Here is a 19,333-nt window from a genome sequence, read left to right on the forward strand (position 1 = left end):
CCAGAACCACAATACCAATAATGGTGATTTGCTTTGCCAAGGGTTTCCAATGATGTGTCTTCTATGTATCTGCTAGTATTATGCTTTCTTAAATGCTGTGTTATATTTATCAGTAATCTCTCAGGTATTTAGAAGTGCATGGATTTGAAGACAAAATTAAAAAATGAACATATTTACACTCCAGTGAGAAGTACACTGTCTGTAGTTGGGGAATGAGATGGTGTTTTCTGACAGGCCAGATAGTGTGGGACTGGCAGCAAGTGCCCTGGGAGAGATTTTTGCAGTATGGCCTCCCAAGGGAGGCTGTGTCAAGAGGGCAGAAGCTAACGCCAACTGGGAGACAAACTGAGAGGGTAGGGCAGGTGTTGGAGGACAGCCAGCGGACTTGGGAATGTGCACACTCCATGGAAGACACTACTGGGTACTTGGCCCCACGTCCACACCATTCCCGGATTCCTTTCTAGTTTCCACAAGCTGATGGAAAGCGTGGAAACATCCTATAGCCAGATCCATCTTCCCACGAAGGAGCTGAGCAAGTAGATGAACAGTTGTCAAGGTCCAGATGGTTCCTCCCTTTTACAGAGGGGCTGGGAGTTCAATATCACCAAATGAAGAGGTTGGGAATGTTTAGGAAAATGGGAGACAGCTCTCCAGTCTCCAGCAGTAACCTGAGGAGTGGTAAAGAGCAGCCCTCATGAGAACATACAGGCTTAACCTTGGTGCCCATATTCCAAGTGATCACATGCTTTGATTTGATTGACAGCCTTCGTGAGCCTCCTTTTCAGCATCCATATGTCGTGTGGCATTGCCTATATAGTATGCCATGCATTTTATAGTTGCATATAATTATTATTGCATTATGCAGGACATTGTTAGGTAGAGGTTAAGAGGTTATTGCTTTCCAGGAACCTCAGACTCTAACTTAGGCTGACAAGTAAGAATCAACCTGTGCCAGGTGGAATTCTTCAATCTGTGGAAAGAGAGGAATTAAAGGAAAAGCCAACAACACCCCTCAGTGATCCACCCTGAAATTTATCGCTTTTATCACCATATTACTTTATTTTCTTATCCCAGATATAAGATGTTCTGATATGAAAGCTTGGGCTCTGGTTGGCTAGAAGGAACTCAGCCTCTCCCATCCCCAGGCCTTACAGAGCCGAGCTTGTAGAATTGCAGCTGAGCACAGGTGAATTTAATGGGGAATGCCTTCTAACGGGCTGTGTTCTCTACTCTGCGTCATTCTGGGGAGCCCATCCCTGTCTGCCCTCAAGTGAGGGGGTTCCTGGGACGTGGGACGTATAGTGCTAAAAGCAGGAAAATTCACCAGTAAACCAGGGCCTGTTGGTCCCCCTTCTGATTCCTAGCAGCCCTCCTCTCTGGTACACAGCCGTGTGAGGTTAATGCTCACCAAGCTGGCTCCTGACAGCAGTTGAATTTGCCGCCCTAGTGGCCAGGAAGGAACTGGGGTTGAGTAGACGTGGTTCTAACTTCAGCTCCACTGCTTACTAACCCTGCAAATGGAGTTGACTTCTCTGAGCCTCTGCTTCCTGTATACCAATAAGAATAACAGCAAGCCAATAGGAGTTTGGGGAAGGTTACATGACAGCTCTGGGAAGTGCCTAGCACAGCATAGGTGTGTGAGAAGTGGGGGCCCCTCCTTTCCCCTCAAGACGAACTATTTAGAGAAGACAGTCAGTACCTTCACAGGCATAACCATTTTGAGCTTTGTCAATATTATTATTTGGCTAGGTCCTGCATCAGAAAGATTAGCAAGATTTCAACCATGCGACTCATTAGCATAATGTCAGTGGGTTGTAGACACTAAATCTTGGTCCCTATATCTAATTCTTAAATCGTGTCAGGTCATTGTGTGCAGGTCACTTTCTGTTGTTTTTCTATCAGTTTTCCCATAAATAAGATAGAAATATTTTTTTTAAAGTGCTCTAAAGAATGTTGTGAAAAGCCGAGTTTTTGTCTTATTACCCAAATATTTTCAACTGTTCCAGGCGATTATTGTATTTAAAGTTCATTAAAACTTTGTTTTTTTCTAAGTTCTTAAATTTCAGATAAATGACCTTGTGAAGACATATAACAATACATATTATTATTGTCATTAACATTTTTCATTACTCCTCGTGCATTCAAGATTATTTTCAGAGTACAAGGTGGGTCTTTTTTTTTTTTTAAGTGGTTCCCTGTTTAAGGAAACTAAAAGAGAAGATAAAGGCATAATATAAAAAGACCTTGTAATGTTCTTTTCGTCAAACCTCTGAGTTTTTTCAACTCAGGGTTGAAAAAGTATACTACACTCCTGTGTAGTATATATGTAAGCCATCTTTAAAGGAATATACAAACGCCAGTTTCTGTGAGTTACTCATGTGACTGCAATTGCAGGAAATAATTTACAAGGTCCTTTTGTTTCTGATTTCGTGTTATCTTAATCAAACTTAAGTAATTGATAGTTTCTCCTGGAAAGTTTCCTTTTAGAAAACTTCTCTGGGATGGAGTTTTGTTTTTTATATTGTGAGTGTTAGATACTTGAGAAATTGTTGGGAGTAAAACCAAACTTTGCACATTTTTTTGTGTGTTAAATAGTCCTGACCAAAAAATATATGCTAGTTTTCCCCAAACGCCTTTTTTTTTCCATTTTTGTGTTTCCTAAAGCTGGTCCTCCATAGCGAGTGATTTGTTCCTTGTCCATGACTCATCCACCTTTCACGCCAGCATCTCTGACTTTTGCCTTTTCCGAGATCAGCTCTTTGCCAAGCAAATGACTCAGAGCTCAGGTTCCACAATACCGTCAGGTGTGGCTCCTCTGAAGCCGTCTCAGCTGACTTTGAGCAAGGTCTCCCTCAGGAGCCAGCTACAGTAATGAGACCCACTGGGCGGTCTAACCCAGCCAGGCTTTTGACCTTGCTTGCTGGTTTTTGAAAAAAGAAGAGGAAGAAGAGGAGGCCTCGTCTGGAAAAAGTAGCTTGGTTTTTAGTTGTTTTATTCTCTTTATCCACAAAAATCGTACAGCCTTCTGGAAGGATAGATATAGAGATACTCATCTCTCTAAAATACTCCTATACTTAGAAAATATAATTCTGTTTTTGAAGATTTAACATATATTTAATACGAAGTTCAAGAGGCCATACTTTAAATTATTAAATTACCAATTAAGTTACTTCGTATATTTAAAATGCTATTTTTTTAATCAAGTGAAAGACAAATTTTGTGTTACTGTGGAAAGTTTTTGGTGGTGGTTGTTCATTAGGCTGTCACAATGTCAGTTCATTGTCAGTGTGGTCATTGCTTTGTACAAAGAGCAGCAGAAAAGTTAACTCCATCATCTGTGGAAGGCCTGCTCTAGGAGCACTGTGCTGGAAGTGTGCTGAACTCAAAAAAGTAAATTGGCCAGAGTTTTACCCACAGAACAAGTTTATTTGGGAACAAGTAAAAGAATTGCAATTCAGGATATGCACACTATGGCGGACCATCGGCAAATCCAGAGAACAAAGGAGGGGCGCTTGCTTTTACAGAGAAAAAGGGGAGTTGGGAGAGGCTGTAATAAATGAAAACTCAATTGGAGGAAACTGGGAGGCCAAAGTGTAGAGGCTTCTCATTGGCTAGGTTGCTACAGTCTCTCATTGGCTGGGCTGTTGCCAGGCCAGGGGGAGAAATCTTCCTTCCTCTGCTAGATGGTAAAGTGGAAAACACCTTCCTGTTGGAGATGCAAGCATACCTCTCTTCCTGTTGGCAGTAATTGGCAACTTATGCTAGAGTGTGAGAGCTCCCCCTACAGGTCTTCCCAACTCTAATTTAGTTGCGATTTCTTCTACTAATTTCACAGACATCATATCGCTCTTCAGTTTTCACTTGCCCTGCAGAGAAAGTATTAGAATCTTCTTTGTGTAGATGAGGATATAAGAACCAAAGAGGTTAAACTTCATTCCAAAAGGCAACCATGTGGTAAGACAGACGCTGGGTCTAAACTCCAAGTTTACCCCAGGCTCTTCTATTAAACCCCTTACCAGACCTTTCACACCATTTGATTTCTTTACAATGATGGAGTCATAAATGGAACAGGAAAGTTGGTTGAGGGAAATTGGGCAATGGGAAAGGTGGAGTGGAAAAGTTACAGGAAAACATGGATGTCTGCTAGAATATTAGAATGATTCCATGGAAGTCTTCAATTAATAAGAGAACGGAAGAGACCAAACATTGAGGAATGACAGAAAGAGACCATAAGAGCACACACGTTAGAGAGAGAGGAGGACACGTGCAGAGTGATTGCATTTGTGCCAGGAGAAAAACTAGAATATCAGGATTTTCACATTTTATGTATTCTCCAACCTGTTAAGTGTCTGCTGCCATCATTGGTTTGGATTGAGAAAGCGTTCATGTGTTCTGACTGCTCAGAGAAGTTCAGAGAGAGACCATGCTCCCCAGGACCATGTGATTAGTGAGCACTGGAGTATCCTCTCCACGCTGGTCTCTCTCTTCAGTAGCCTAGTGCTGTAGTCTGAATGTTTGTGTCCCATCCCCCCAAATTTGTATGTTGAAATCCTAATGCCCAATGTGATGGTATTAGGAGATGGGGCCTTTGGGAGGTGCTTAATTCGTGAGAGTGGAGCCCTCGTGGATGGGATTAGTGCTCTTATAAAACAGGCTCCAGAGGGATACCTTGCTCCTTCCACCGTATGAGGACACAGTGAGAAGTTGGTAGTCTGCAGCCCAGAAGAGGCCCTTCACCAGGATGCAGCCATGCTGGCGCCTTGATCTTCGACTGCTTCCAGCACTGTGAGAAATAAATGTTTGTTGGTTTATAAGCCACCCATCTGTGGGATTTTGTCATAGCAGCCCGAACAGACTAAGACACCTAGGATAAAAGTATGTTAAATATTCCATTCTGCTTTTCTTTTGTGTATCTGTGTTCAGAGATGCAACAGAAAACCTGAAACATACTCTTAATCCTCATTTCTTCTTCTTTGAGAACTCCTCCTACTTAGCAGGGGAGGAGATGCTGCTTTCTCTGTGCATGGTCTTTGGGTAGTATTTGGACTTACCTACTCTCACAGCTTCGCATAGCACTGGTCCATCATCGTCCTGACATATTTATCTCTTGACTTTACTTGAGTCTGATGGGTCTAATTCTCTGTAGGAGACATTTACAATAGAGCTCAGCATCATCCTTGGTCAAAGAGAAGCAGTATTCACCATGACAGTCAGTCAGTCCTCGGGAAGGAAGCCCATTGAGTGACTCCCGGTTCTTTACTGCACGTGCCCAATCAGGCATCAAGCCTTGCTGACTTTTCCTCCGGCATCATGCATCATTTATTGGTGTTGCCATCTCTTCATCACCAAAAAACTCCGTTACTGACTTAAGCTTATGCTAGTCAGCCTGCCTGTAGTCTCTGCTCTCAGACCAGTCCATTTAGTAACCAGAAAATTCTTTTACAAACACTCTTTTCATTGTATTACTTCCCTGCTCCAAAACCCTGTTTCCCCCCAGTTACCTGTAGATCACATTTAAATTCCAGAGCCTGCCAGGTAAAGCCGCCTCTCCACTGGGCTCTCCACATTTATCCAAAGTCAGTAACCATTATTCTTCTCATGTTCTTCACACACCGGGCTCATCAGAGTTTATGTGTTTTTTCTTGCCTGGAATTCCTTCTCAATTGCTTTCTCATGAAGTCCAAAAGTTCCTTTCAGCCCATATCCAAAGTTACTTTTTATTTTAAAGAAAGCTTTTTAAAGCAAAATCCCAGAATTTTTACTATTCATTCAGTGAACAGGTTTCTTCACAATTTATGTACTTTTATAAGTAGTCTTGAAATTATTCTTTAAGCATTATATGATTCTCAAATTATATGATAAATTCATTAAAAAAATTTTCCTTAATGAAATCGTCCCATTCACAACAACATGGATGGACCTTGAGGGTATTATGTTAAGTGAAATAAGCCAGATAGAGAAAGATGAACTCTGTATGACTCCACTCATAGGTGGAAGTTAAACATGTGATCAAAGAGAACAGATTAGTGGTTACCAGGGGAAGGGGGTTGGGAGGTAGGCACAAAGGGTGAAGTGGTGCATCTACAACATGACTGACAATAATGTACAACTGAAATTTCACAAGGTTGTAAACTATCATACTCTTAATAAAAAGTAAAAAAAATTTTTTTTTTTTCCTTAACGCTGTGAATGCATGGGCTTTCAATGGTTTGAGAAGATGAATAAACAAGCAGTGCTCTTCCAAGCTACCTCAGGCATCCAGATAGTGCACTGTGAGAACATGGGCTGGGGTTGAAATCCTAGAGGAGATTTTAGGTCGTTTTGCAGCCTTAGCACAGTTCTGTGAGCTGATTAACTTTCCGAGGAGTAGGAACGAAGTAATTTACTAACCTGGGAAGCTCTTCATAAAAATTATTTTATTCAGCAACACAGAAGGGAAAGCTGTTGTCAGTTCTTAAATATCCATAATAGAGTGATATCTAAAGTGACATATAGAAAACATAATCAGGAGGAACATAGCAGCATCGCCTCTGAAGGGAAAACAGACCGACTGACAGCAGGAAGCACAAGCAGAAACTCAAGCGAAACCCCGCTCATTTGTGAGGCCCGTTTCAGATTTCCCCTCCTGTGTGAGGGTTTTCTTATCTGGAAATCTCCATTTATTCAGAATTTACATTCTGTGGGTTCATAGTCCCTTAAGGCTCTGAGTCCATAGTCATATACTTTTTTCAGTCTCTGGGAAGGTAAATGGCACTTATCATAATCTGATTTATGTTACAATAAGTTGCTTCTGCCTCTTTCTAGTAGATTATAAGCAGTTTGAGAGTGAGAGTTATGTTTTAACTTTTCATCTTTAGAATACAGCACAGAATGTAGCAAACCGTAAGGATTAAGAATGGTTTGTGGACCTTTAAAGGGCTGAAGGACTTTTTGTGCATGTAAAGGAAAGTCACTGTAAGTTTTTCATCTGCCTTTTTATAAGCTCTGATAGCAGCATCTACAGATATAAGACATGGCGACACGGGGAGTTAACAGGGGCAGTGGTGTCATTTTGCTAAAAGAGTGAGAAACAGTCTGCTTGTGGAGAAAGGAAGGAGAAAACAAAGTCAGAAACAAAGGAAGAAAAGAACAGGAAAAATTGAGTTGTTTGTAGTTGAACATTATGGTATGGAATTCTAAGAACTTGAGCTTAAACTCTAATCAAAGTAGGGAATAATCAAGGCATAATTAGTTTTATGAAAAGGCTCTTTAAATCTGGACTCCTCAACTGCATTTAAAATACGGTTTTATTTACAAAATGAAGTTTAGATACAGTTCTGTTCTTTAGCTCTAATTGAGTGTTCCACAAATTCAACATTCAAAAACTCAATTATTTGTGATTGGCTCAAGTTCAATAATTGCCTTGATTCTGCAGTTTGGGGGAGGTACCACCTCAAAGGACCACACGTCGGAGCTGATGAAGGATGGAGAGTGAGCGCAACCATCCCCCACTCTTCACACTCACCTTCACGTCCTGTCTCTGTGTTAATCCGGTCATCATTTCCATTGAAAAACGTCTATCTGGGGGGCCGGCCCGCTGGCGCAGTGGTTAAGTTCAAACGTTCTGCTTTGGCGGCCCAGGGTTCGCCAGTTTGGATCCCAGGTGTGAACATGGCACCACCTGGCAAGCCATGCTGTGGTAGGCATCCCACATATAAAGTAGAGGGAGATGGGAACGGATGTTAGCTCAGGGTCAGTCTTCCTCAGCAAAAAGAGGAGGATTGGCAGCAGATGTTAGCTCAGGGCTAATCTTCCTCAAAAAAAAAGAGACAAACTCTTTTCAAGCATCACTTAATGGCAGTTGGCGTATAAATAGTGTCAGTTTCTAATTTTAAGTGATTTTATAAGATTCTCATGCTTTCTTTCCATCCAGTTAGCAGTGGACTTGAATCTCAATTTTTTGAAATATGACATATTCACTAAAAGCTTAGCACCACATACACCCTATCACTCTCCATCTCCTAGGTAAAGAGGGGTTTGTGAAACCTCACTCCTCACCTGTTAATGTTGATTACTTCTCCAGAGGTTCCTCTCAGGTGCCAGTGGAGTTTTTATAATGTTATTACTGGGCAAATTATGGTAAATAGCCACCAAGTAGCATTAGATTCTAAGCACAGCACAAGGAGTAGCTCCTACCCTCTGTTCTCCCAGGACACCCTCGAGGACACTGTCTTACAGGTACGTCAGCGTAGTCATCCCTGATCATATGAGGCACACAGGTCGGGCAGTCAGAGTCGCGATTGAGGCCTGCCTCCCTGACCCCAGCCCACCGCCGTTTCTGCCTCTCTCTCAGGCTCTGCTCTAAACCTGGCAGCAGACAGCAAAAATAGGAAAAAGCAGGGCTTTGTTTTCTTTTCCTCTCTTACTTTTATTTGTAGTTCATCATTTCATGCTGTGTTTTTAAGGAAAAAAATCTCCCCCTTTCCATTTTTGGTCATACCCTTCCACTTAGCCAACCAAAAAATGTTGGGAAACTGATACCCTTATAGATTTAATTTAAGCTTTTGACCATTGGCTTGTCATGAACAAGAAAGATTTGTGCATTTGTTGAACTCTGGCCCGGAAAAGTTTCACATTAGTTGTTTTTAGAGAGTATAATGAATTTTCCTGAAATACACCTGGCACATGTATTTACAAAGCATTTCAAGACTATGTTCACTTTCTCCCCCACCAGGCGTATATTTTCTGTGCTTTGACCGTTCCGCAGGACTTGGCCCTGTTATGCAGTGTGCTGCATTCTGCTTTCATGGAGCTGTTGATTCCTCCCTGCATTCCTTGTGTGCTGCCCATTTGCACATGTGGCCTTGCCCACTATACTGGGGTTTATCAGCTGTGTGCAGTGATCGCTTTCACAACTGGATCTTCAGCCCTTCTCAGGTAGTCTCCAGGAGTGCTAGGCCGAGGTAAATTGCCTCATCTGGAGCGTTTGAGAGCATCTCTCTCTTAACATACTTTGGTCACTAAGCATTTGACTAAGAGATGCTAATTTACGATTAAGGAAAAATATATGAATATGTGACTATAGGTCTCCCATTAAGAAACAGGAAATTAAGAGATCACTTAAGGACATTTTATGCCAAATTTGCAGCATTTTAGAGTTTCTTATTATACCTTGCTAATGATACTTGACATTATACATGTTTGCAATGTATCTTATTATCTTAAATACAACTATGTTTCCAAGCTCAATGATCATTAGACATTTCCCTCCAATCGATCTCTTATTTTTAAGCCTTTTGAAACCTGGTTTTGAAGTGCTATTTGAAGTCTTCTTATGTTTTAAACTAAGTAGCCACTTTATTGGCACTTAGCCTTGTACGTAAGTAGGACTACCATGTGCTTTTTAGGATATTTCATAGAAAGTGCTACTTCTCTTTTAAACTTGTGCATTGTTGCTGTGATGTGTAAAATAACTTTACAAACTGCGTCTTTTGGTTTCCAGTCAGTAATGGATGGTGATGCTCTGTGAGTACATTTCAATACTAATATATTTCCCAGGGAAGACAATGGAATGTAATAGCTCCATAGTGTGGTGACTTACATAATGTTGCACACGTAGAACAATGTGGAGCTGGTGTTTTTCTTGGCATTTATTGGGCGCTTTGCAGGGCCAGTCATGGTGTCAAGTCCTTTATATGCGTCATCTCCCCTGATTCTCACAACAGGTAGTTGTTGGAACAAAGCAGGTAATCACGGGGCGAGATTTGAGCCCATGTTTTTCTGGCTACAGATCCATCCTTCTTACAAACCTTGCCAAAATGTGTCGAGTGTGATAGTTTTTGTGCGCCAGGTGTTTCTCAGTCTTTGGAGGTAAATGCTTTCTTCCTATTTAGAAACCATATTCTTTTGACAGGTTAGATTTACTGAAGGTTTGTCTGAAAAAAAGAACTTGCTGTAGATGCCAACGAAGACTTCCCCTTCAGGCTTGTTTATTGGATAGTGGCCCCAAAGAGACCAGTGCTCTCCATCACCTTCATCCTCATCTGGGAGCCTTCAGATGGGTCTCCTAACTTCTGGGACTCAGGTCACAGGACTCTGCGCCCAGCTCTCTCATTTGAGGCTATTGATGCAGCAGTAGCAATTTGCCTTCTCCTTAAAGACTTAGACATTTCATAAAGCACTTTCACTTCAACAGCCTTGAGGAGTGAGGGGGAACTCTTATCTCAACTTTTAGATGAGGCAACAGAAGCGTAGGAGAAAAGTGACTTCTCAAAGTTTCATTGCTCACAACTGGAAAAGCCAGAATACAAGTTCGTCTGTCTCCTTCTACATCACAACTCCAAATCGAGACCTCTGTCGGGGGGCAGCACCTCATTTGCTCATCAGTAGAATGAATGAATTAAACTTCACCAGTGGCTTTCAAACTCTGTTCTCTGGAGTACCAGAGGCTTCAAGGCCAGCAGGGCATTGAGATTGCAGCCTCTGCGTTAGCCAAAACCACCACATCTGTGTATTTTACATACTGAAGTTCCACATAACCTTTACTCTAGGGAAAGCTTCTGGAGCTAAAAAATAAAGACTCCTGAACATCAAGGTTCATATTATATTCTAAGCTCTAGCCTTTAGGGGCTTGTGCCAATTAAAAAAGTCAATGAAATTAATATAAACATGAGAGAATTGTCAATGGGAAAATATGATCTGCCTCACAAAATTAATTTGCAGCTTTCCAAAAATACATCTTTTGGGTGAGGCCCAGAGACTCCCCCAGATGCAGAGCTCCCTAATGCCTAGTTCAGTGCCAAGTACCTAGTTCAAGCCCCAGTCCTGCCTGGTCTGGGGTTTTGCAGCTTTCCTCACCCACTCCGATACACTCCGCACACTCCAGAGAGTGCAAGCGACTTAAAGCCAGGTTGCTCACTGCACACCACCCTTCACTGGCTCCCATCATTTACAAGGTCGAGTTCAGGCCCCTTGACTTGGATGAGAGATTCCCTGTAAAGGTCTGTCTCCCTCTCCTGCTCTGTCTTTCTCCCTCATGAACTTTCCCTGTAGGACTGTGAAAGGACCCACAGCCCCTGTGAGTACCGGGCTCTCTATGCCTTTGGGCTTGGGTTTTTTCTATTCCTGTGCCTGGCACTTGGCCTCAGGAGTCTGCTCAGACTTCACTTCTTCCAGGATGGCTTCATTGAACCCTTGGGCTCTGTTATGTAACCCCATGTACCCCTCTCTGATAGTTTCATAGCCTCTCATGTACCTTCATCTCCACTCTGAAACAGACCCTTTCAATTCAAATGATGTCTCTTCCCTCCATCTGTGATCTCCTCAGTGACAGAGCATAGATTTCAGTCATTTTTATATACCTCATGGTTAGAATAGCACCTGGCTCATAGGAGGGGCCCAATAACTGTTTGCCTAAATGAAATTAAATGGAACTATACATTTTATTGTATATATTTTAAGCACTGCACAGAATATAAAAGATTTTATGTATTTTACACCTTTTATAGTATGCTAGGATTATAAGTGATTTCATAATTAATTTTAAAAGATAATCACAACTTTTAGTTTTTCTGTTAAAATCTCATTTTACTATGTGCATACATATATTTAGTGAGTCTGTATAAAACAGGGAATTTCCACACCTTTCCAGTCACTCCACAGCTGCTTTCATTATTTTACTGACTTGATGAATTCCTAGTCGCATCAAGGCCCAAATGATGTTTTCAAGTCATATATCTAGTTTAGAACTCCTACGATAAAATGACATTTCCAGACAGAATTCTCCGTCTTTCATAGTTTGTCTGACTTCAAAGAAATATTTGTCTTTCTTTCCATAATACGTTGTCTGTCTTATCTTCATTTTTGAAAGAGATTTGAGTGGAGGGATTGTATATGCTTCTTTTTATGGGATTCTATGAATATGAGCACTTAGTTTAATAAACCAAGTTATATTTCCCAAACTTTAGAAAGGGTTATGATTCTCAGTTGATTGTGTGCACTAGACTTTGTGTGGAAGTTCCAAGAACACCGTACCCCTTCAGCCTGATGCCCTCATCCTTGGTACAGCCTCATCCTCTGAGTGAGAGCAGGAGGGCACGAGAGTTATGACCGCCTTCCAAGGGGAAGCGATATTTTGTCCAAAAACCATCAAGGACAGAGTTTTCTGCTTTCCATACTAGCTTTTTGATCCGAGGGCTTACAAGGTGAAACCCATGCACATCAACTTGCTGCCTTGTAAATTTGATCCCTTGTAAATCTGCGACATTTTTGCTTGTTACAACAGTTTTATATTCTCATGTACGTAAATACTGCCTTTGACAGGAGCAGAGCCTCGTGCCATGAATATTCCTTCAGCAGTGGTGAGAACTCTGCAATAAAGCTTTGAAGTTTTAGGATGACAATCAAATGGTCCAAAAAAGGGCAGAGAGAAGCTAAAATAAAACCTTCACAGATGAGTGGTTTTATTTCTCTTCAACTATGTGGTCCTAATACTACTGCCTTTGTGCATCGTCCACATGAATTGGTGAACTTTAGTGTGCAAGGATGATAAAGTATTTCGTCAGTTGAAGGTCATCTATGGCTAAGCTGTAATTTCTACAGTTCTGAGAAAATCAGAGATCTCTGTCAACCTTATCATTTGCATTGGGGATCTGTTTAGATGTTTAATGCTTATTTGACTGCTGCCTTCCTCAGTTGTAGTGCTTAAAATATGGTGCCTGAGATTCACAGTAATTTAATTTTGTGGTTTGACTTATTTGTGGGTGCCTTAGTTTTATGGTTCTTGCTTTCCGCGGAAAAACATAATAGAATCTGAGCTCAAAGCCATTACCTTCTACTACCCAAAGTGCATTTCTTTCCCTGGTCATTTTTTTCTGATTAGCACCCATAATTTTAGTTTGCAGTTTATTCAGTTGGATGTGATAAATGGATTAGTACCAAAATAATTATTGACAATTTCAAAAAACACTTGCAGGGGGAAAACGGTAAACAGTCTAATGATGCAATGACGATACAGAGAATTTAAGAAGTAGCTATAATATGGATGCATTGATGATAACTTACTTCTAAGTTAAAGTTACTCATTTTAAAACTTCACATTGTCCTTGTTTATTTTTGGATCAGGAGATCATCTTTTAGAAGAAAGCATTTCATAGAAGTAACATACCACTGAAACTAATTCTTACTTTACAAACATATTTTTGCCATTATGGAGTCTTTCAGAAAATTTTATTCTTTAGAAGTATGGTTTCTGCCCTTCTCCCCAAAAATGTCATACATTAGCAAGATTCAGTAGCAGAGCTTCAAATAACTAGTTTTATTCAAAATAAAGGCTAAGGTATCTGTACGCTCCTTTGAGAATCTCAGGATTGTCATCTCATCATTTATACAGATTGACTTGAGTTTTTCCCCACAAAGTCTAGCAGAGGAAACTGCCTATTTTTTAATATTAACAATACTTATTAACAGTAGTAATTATAGCAGCTAACATTTATTGATGCTTGCTATGCTTTTTGCCCCCTTTTAAGCATTTACCTGGATTTTCTCACTTAATCTTCACAACATTCCCTTGGTACAGATGCGGAAACTGGAGCACATGAGTCCCCTCCCCATGGGACTGCTTTCTGCTTGGGTTGGCCATGCGTTGCAGGTTTGTCGGCGGACTTCACCCTCCTAGGCAAGGGCCCTTCTAGTAAATCGTATCCTTTAGTTGACCACACAGTCTCTGTAGTGGACCAAAAGTTAATGCTGTTCCAGAAGGTAAACACTGTAAGACAAGAGAGAAGGGCATTTTCGTGCTCATCTCTCCAGCCAGAATTATATTTGAAGCAAAGCAGAATGACAACATTTCCTTTCAAAAAAAACCCCCAGCGAAGGCGCCCTTGTTCAGGGTTTTGTGGCCACTCAGTTTCAGATGATGGAGCATCTCCTGCACTTGTTTCCAGTGGGACAAAAGCCTCTCCCTCATCCTTGCTTTCTGCTTGATTCTTCTCATGATCACTTGGTCGTTTTCACAACTCAGTTGTCCAGCTGGTGTTCATGAGGCCCCTGCTGGACAGTAACCACTTGTGCTTCATCTACTTGAAGGGTGTTGCCCATGTCCAGCTTTTTGGCTCAGCCCCTCCTCTCTCTCAGGACTCAGGATCAGAATTTTGTAATCAGGTGTGCTGAGACTCACATCATGAATTAAAGCGAAATTTGTGGATGGCTTTCTCACCTCCATGCCTCCATCAGAACACATGCCTGATGGTTGTTCACACACTAAAGAGTAGAGAAAAAATTTAAGCTTAGGTAACTTGTGAACATTAATGCCATATGCATTCTCATAAAAATAAAAATCCTCCCCCAAATCATAATTGATAGTGACCCTGGAAACCCAACATGCAGATCCCTCTTCTCACGTGGTTGCTGAGTTATAGGGAACGTGTGAAATGATCTCTCCATGGCAAAGGAGTCTGTTACCATGGAAACACGCTTACTAGTTTCTAAACCCTTCTGGCTGGTTCCAGGAACATTAGCTCTATTCTGATATTAAAAAAATAAATCTAAGATTAATATCTGGCTTTTAAATAGTTGTAATTGTTGAAAGAAAAGCATTCATTTCAAATTACACATAGACCCTTCTCATCTGGAGAAGTGTTACCTTTGATATTATTTATACTGGTATTTCATACAGGCAGAGTGACCACTGCTGGTGCACTCACATCTGTTGCTGCTAACTGAGCCTTCGTTTTCCATATTGTAATTTGGGGCTTGGCATTAGATTCATCTGGGAGAACATAATTTTATTTAATCATACTTTACTATTTATGTACTATTTTTCTCTTTTAAATCTCTGCTTCCTTATGGAGACATGCTATATTTGTCAAGCCTACTGTCCCCGGACAGACAGGACGATTAATTGTGTGCTTTTCCCGTTGTCAGGAGATCGTGTGTACAGTGTCTCTGTTCCCACCAACTTCTTAGTTTGAAACTTGGAATAACATCTAAAGGAAGGCTCCGAAATATTCAAAGTTTTATAGTAATGAATTGTACTTAAATATTTAAATGTAGTTTTTAAAAGTGAATAGTTAAGTTTAAAAAATTAAACATTTGACTCATTTGCAGTGTTTAAATATATTTTTGAAACTGAGCAAAGTAAGTTTGTTTATTCATTCTGTTTGTTGGGTTCTTGCTTAATATGCAGTACACTTCTGGTCCTCCCTCCCTCGTGTCCCTCAGGGTGGATTTGGTGCTCTCATCGACCACGTTTATTTGCAGACGTTTATTGTGATTTTATATATGTGCTGTTAAAGTGTTTAATGTATGTGGATATGAATACTGTGTAATACACACACACATATACTCATATATATATATATATATATACACACACATATCTCGAACTGTATTGTCCTTTCCTTTCAGAATAGACCTCATCTATTTCTTATGTATTTTCTTACTATGGTATTTCTTAATATCTGTTTTCTTTTCTATTGTGTAGCATGTGGTATTACATGTAGGTGGGCCGAATGAAGGCTGTGTGTTTTATGTGCTTCATTTTCATTTAAAAAGTTTTTGTTGATTTCTTTCAGTCTCTTCATTCTCTCTCCTTCTGCCTGATTGCTAAGCTTTCAAAAGTATTACCCTTTTGTTCTAGTCTAGTCACGTTTGTGAATGTCCATGCTTTCTGCCTCTGGAGTGCTCTGTCAGTTGTGTCTGGCTAAACTTTACCTTGCCCTAATCCCTGGCCCTTGTCTCTTTCTTTTCTCTTAGAACTTAGATTCTAGGAAAATCTTTTAGAGTCAGGGATTATATATAAACTCTCTTCTCTAGGTTCTGTGTAAAATCCGGCACATTTACCTTCAGAAACTATAAATACTGACATAGCACCTCTTAAATTTTAATCTGGTGCTTCCTCGTATACTTTGAACAGTCATTAATTCAATTTTGGGTACTTGTAGTTATTCCCATAAGGTACATTCTGAAGGTGGGCGGGCTCCTTCAAAGAGAGCAATAGGCAGGTTGTTACATTTTGGTTCTGTTATCAGTTGAATACATTTCACATATTGTGTTAGTCTGCTAGGGCCGCCTTAACGAAATACCACAGGTTGAGCAGTGTAAACAACAGACTTTTATTCCCTCACAGTTCTGGAGGCTAGAAGTCTAGGTTCAGGTGTCCAGGGTTCATTCCTTGTTCCATACCTCTCCCCTAGCTTATGGGGTTTGCTGGCAATCTTTCCCGTTCCTTGGCCTATAGAAGCATAACTCCGATCTCTGCCTTCATCTTCACATGGTGTTCTACGTGTGTGTGTATCTGTGTCCAGAGTCCCCCTTTTCATAAAGACACCAGTCATATTAGATTGGGGCCCACCCTACTCCCATGTGACCTCATCTTAACTAATTACGTCTGCAGCAACCCTATTTCCAAATAAGGTCACATTCTGAGGTACTGGGGGTTGGGACATGAACATATGAATTTTAGAGGACACAATTCGACCTACAACACATATCATTACAATAAAACTTGTTTTATATCCTAAGTCTATTCAGTGATTTTACAGCAAGTAGACCTTGTGTTAGGATCATAATACAAATCAAACACAATTGGTGCGGATGCATTTACTAAGCGAAGTCTTGAGCGTTTATGCCTTGGCAGCTCCGCTCAGCGCTCTGATTGCTCTCCTACTTGGAGGGCCCATTTATTCCTAATCATACTAGCGTAACCTCATTTAAAGACTAAATTAATTGTTTCTAAATTGTGCCAGCAATTGTTACTCCTGGATGCCAGCGAGATCTCTAAACATCTTTTTAACCTTTTTATCAAATGATAATTTCATTTTAATACAAAAAAAAATGACCGTAATGAATTTTAGTCAGAATAAACCACTGTATATTATTTATTGGAGCTATATTTATTTCCAATCTAGATAATCTGACTTCCTCCAAAATCTAGTATTTGCTGTTTCAGGAATTAATTTTTTGAGGTACTATGCTACCTTGTACTTTAATCATGGTGGATTTAAGTCACCAGCCAGTAAGACAGCCAGTTTCTAAATGGCGAACAGCATGTACTGGCTCACCGTTGTTTCTGCCCCTTGGCACCATTTCCTCAAAGTTACAGGTCGGTGCCCACCAGCCGTGAGGCAGTAGTGACTGTCTTGGTTGGAGTCCCAGGGTACGTGCTTCCTTTGTTCCCCATGGGAGACAGTAAAGCAGTAAGCTGGAGCTATCGCATTTGCCAGCTGTGTTTATTCTATTTAAATGGTGCTCAGGCCCTACATCTAAAACTTGAAAGGAAAGGAAGTCTTCAGTATTAATCCCTGCTTTTAGTTATTTTCTGGACCATCACATCTTACTTTCCTGTCATTCAACGATGCTAACGTATTCACCAACACTTTTCAAGAAGGTGTTTACGATAAAGCAGAGTGAGCATGTTGAGAGACGCAGATTGCATGTAGCTCAGCCACTGCTTCAGTAGAGTTCAGGGTGAGTCGCCTGCCTCTGTTACAGAGGGAGGAGCTCTGACTGACAGAACGTGGAAAAGATGAGACGGAGCAGCAAGTGGGTATTCCCACAAGTCACTTTGCTTCTATTTTACAGCGAAAAGTTGGGAAGTTATCAATGAACGGTGTACCAACTTCTTATTGTGTGATTTGATGTTAATGTTAGAGGTTTACCATTGTTGATATAATTTGATTTTCAATAAAATTACATATTCCTCGTGTCCAATATTGCTTCAAATTATGTCTAAATTAACTAATTAAGAATAGTTTTTAAATGTACGAAACTACTTTAAACCAGGATATGTGATTTCTAATTATGGAAAGGAATTTATTTGGGCAAGTATTACTATGAAGCTAATTAGATTTGTTGCATAAACAAGTTGATTTCCACCAGGATCATAACAATATATCTGACTTGCAGCCACTGGGCTGGGCTTGTTCGAGCTTCCTCCTCAGCTCCACCATCAGCTGCCATTCTCCCTTTGTGCTGCCATCTCTTGTTGGTACCACCCGTGCAGCCTCTGCTTTCGTTCATTCTCATTTCACATATATGTTCAGTGGGGGCATCTCCAGTTCCCTGAGTTCCTGCCTTTCCCTCCTTCCCAGAGGGACCTGCACATCTGTCCTCCACACTAGCCCACTGCCTTCTCTCAGCTGTTGCTCCTCACATTGATCAGTCACTCAGGCTAGAAACTTCAAAACCATTGAAGAGGTTCAAGAAGAGAGTAATATGATCAGACATGGGCTTTAGAAGAGTCAGTCATTGTCTTTATCTGTGCAATATTATATAGTGCAGTGCTTATTATTTTAAAAAACCTATTGAATTAAGCAACTCTACAAGGCAAAAAAGGGATGAATATGTACCTAAGGGTCTTAAACCTGAATTTTAAAAAAATTGTGTTTGTTTTATGGCAAGTTTCAGTTCTCAAAAGTGTTAAACTTTGTAAGGATTGTACAGAGAGAGATTTATAAAGTTGACTCAATTAATGCAGTATAGACAGTGTGATGTGTGTTTCTATAAGCAAATACCCATGTCATTTCCTGGACATCAGTCAACCTTCATGATAAACTGCACACATGCAATACCCCATGGTCCCATCATTTTCAGTACTGTGACCCCTTCCAGGAAGTGTAAAGATACAAAAGTGAGTCATAATAGTTTTATTTTTCTAGCACATCCTGTTTCTTTATCTGGCACTCCGTAGAATGTATGCGAATGTGAATAAGGACCCAAGTGACTTCTTGTCCTTTGAAATCCAGCTCTGGCATCACCACTTCTAGAAAGCCTCTTCTCTTCCACCTCCCCGAGTCCCACACTGTTCATTCAGGGCCTTTCCTTGAAGTTCCCCTGGTGCTGTGTTCCTAGTTCTAACAGACTGTGTGTCACACTCTGATGTAACTGTCTGGTTGCCTTGCCCAGCTAGAGCACAGCTCATTAGAAACTAGAACCATGTTCTCTCACTCACTCCTCACCACCTCATGCCGGGCTTATTACTGGGCCTACTCAGTTTGTATTTGCAAAATAAACAAGTGAAGGACCAAGACAGGGATATATTGACCCTGTGTCCAGCTCCTTAACCTTTGCTTCTCTGCATACTTATATTTTGTGCTTTGATTTTTCTGAAGACTAGTCTTTCAGGGATTACCTGTCAACATAAGAAACACATTGCTTGGATAGGATGTTTCTTGGAGGTGTAATGTGGAATCGTGTGGTTAAAAAGGGACACTGTAATTCCACCTGTTCCTCTCCAAGAATTGCAGTGAAGCCTTCACAACCTGACGTGCATGCAGCGAATTGTAAGGAAGTCTAAGAAAGATTATAGAACACTTGAGAGCAGGCTGGGTCCAGGACAGAGCAGAAAATCATCTAT

At 40.7% G+C, this 19,333-nt stretch overlaps 1 protein-coding gene across 7 annotated transcripts in view; it reads left to right on the forward strand.

Moving 5' to 3' along the window:
• The window catches only part of FAM110B (family with sequence similarity 110 member B), a 144,514-nt gene that overhangs the window by 81,488 nt on the left and 43,693 nt on the right, over positions 1–19,333 (forward strand). The window contains exon 4 of one of the 7 annotated variants that reach the window (XM_046641588.1): positions 13,556–13,627. The exons of the other annotated variants lie outside the window; for them this stretch is intronic. The gene's annotated coding sequence lies outside the window, so the exon portion shown is untranslated. The remainder of the gene's footprint in view (positions 1–13,555; positions 13,628–19,333) is intronic. 7 annotated transcript variants of the gene reach the window in all.

Source organism: Equus quagga, chromosome 16 (genome assembly GCF_021613505.1).
Source record: "Equus quagga isolate Etosha38 chromosome 16, UCLA_HA_Equagga_1.0, whole genome shotgun sequence".
Classification (NCBI taxonomy): domain Eukaryota; kingdom Metazoa; phylum Chordata; class Mammalia; order Perissodactyla; family Equidae; genus Equus; species Equus quagga.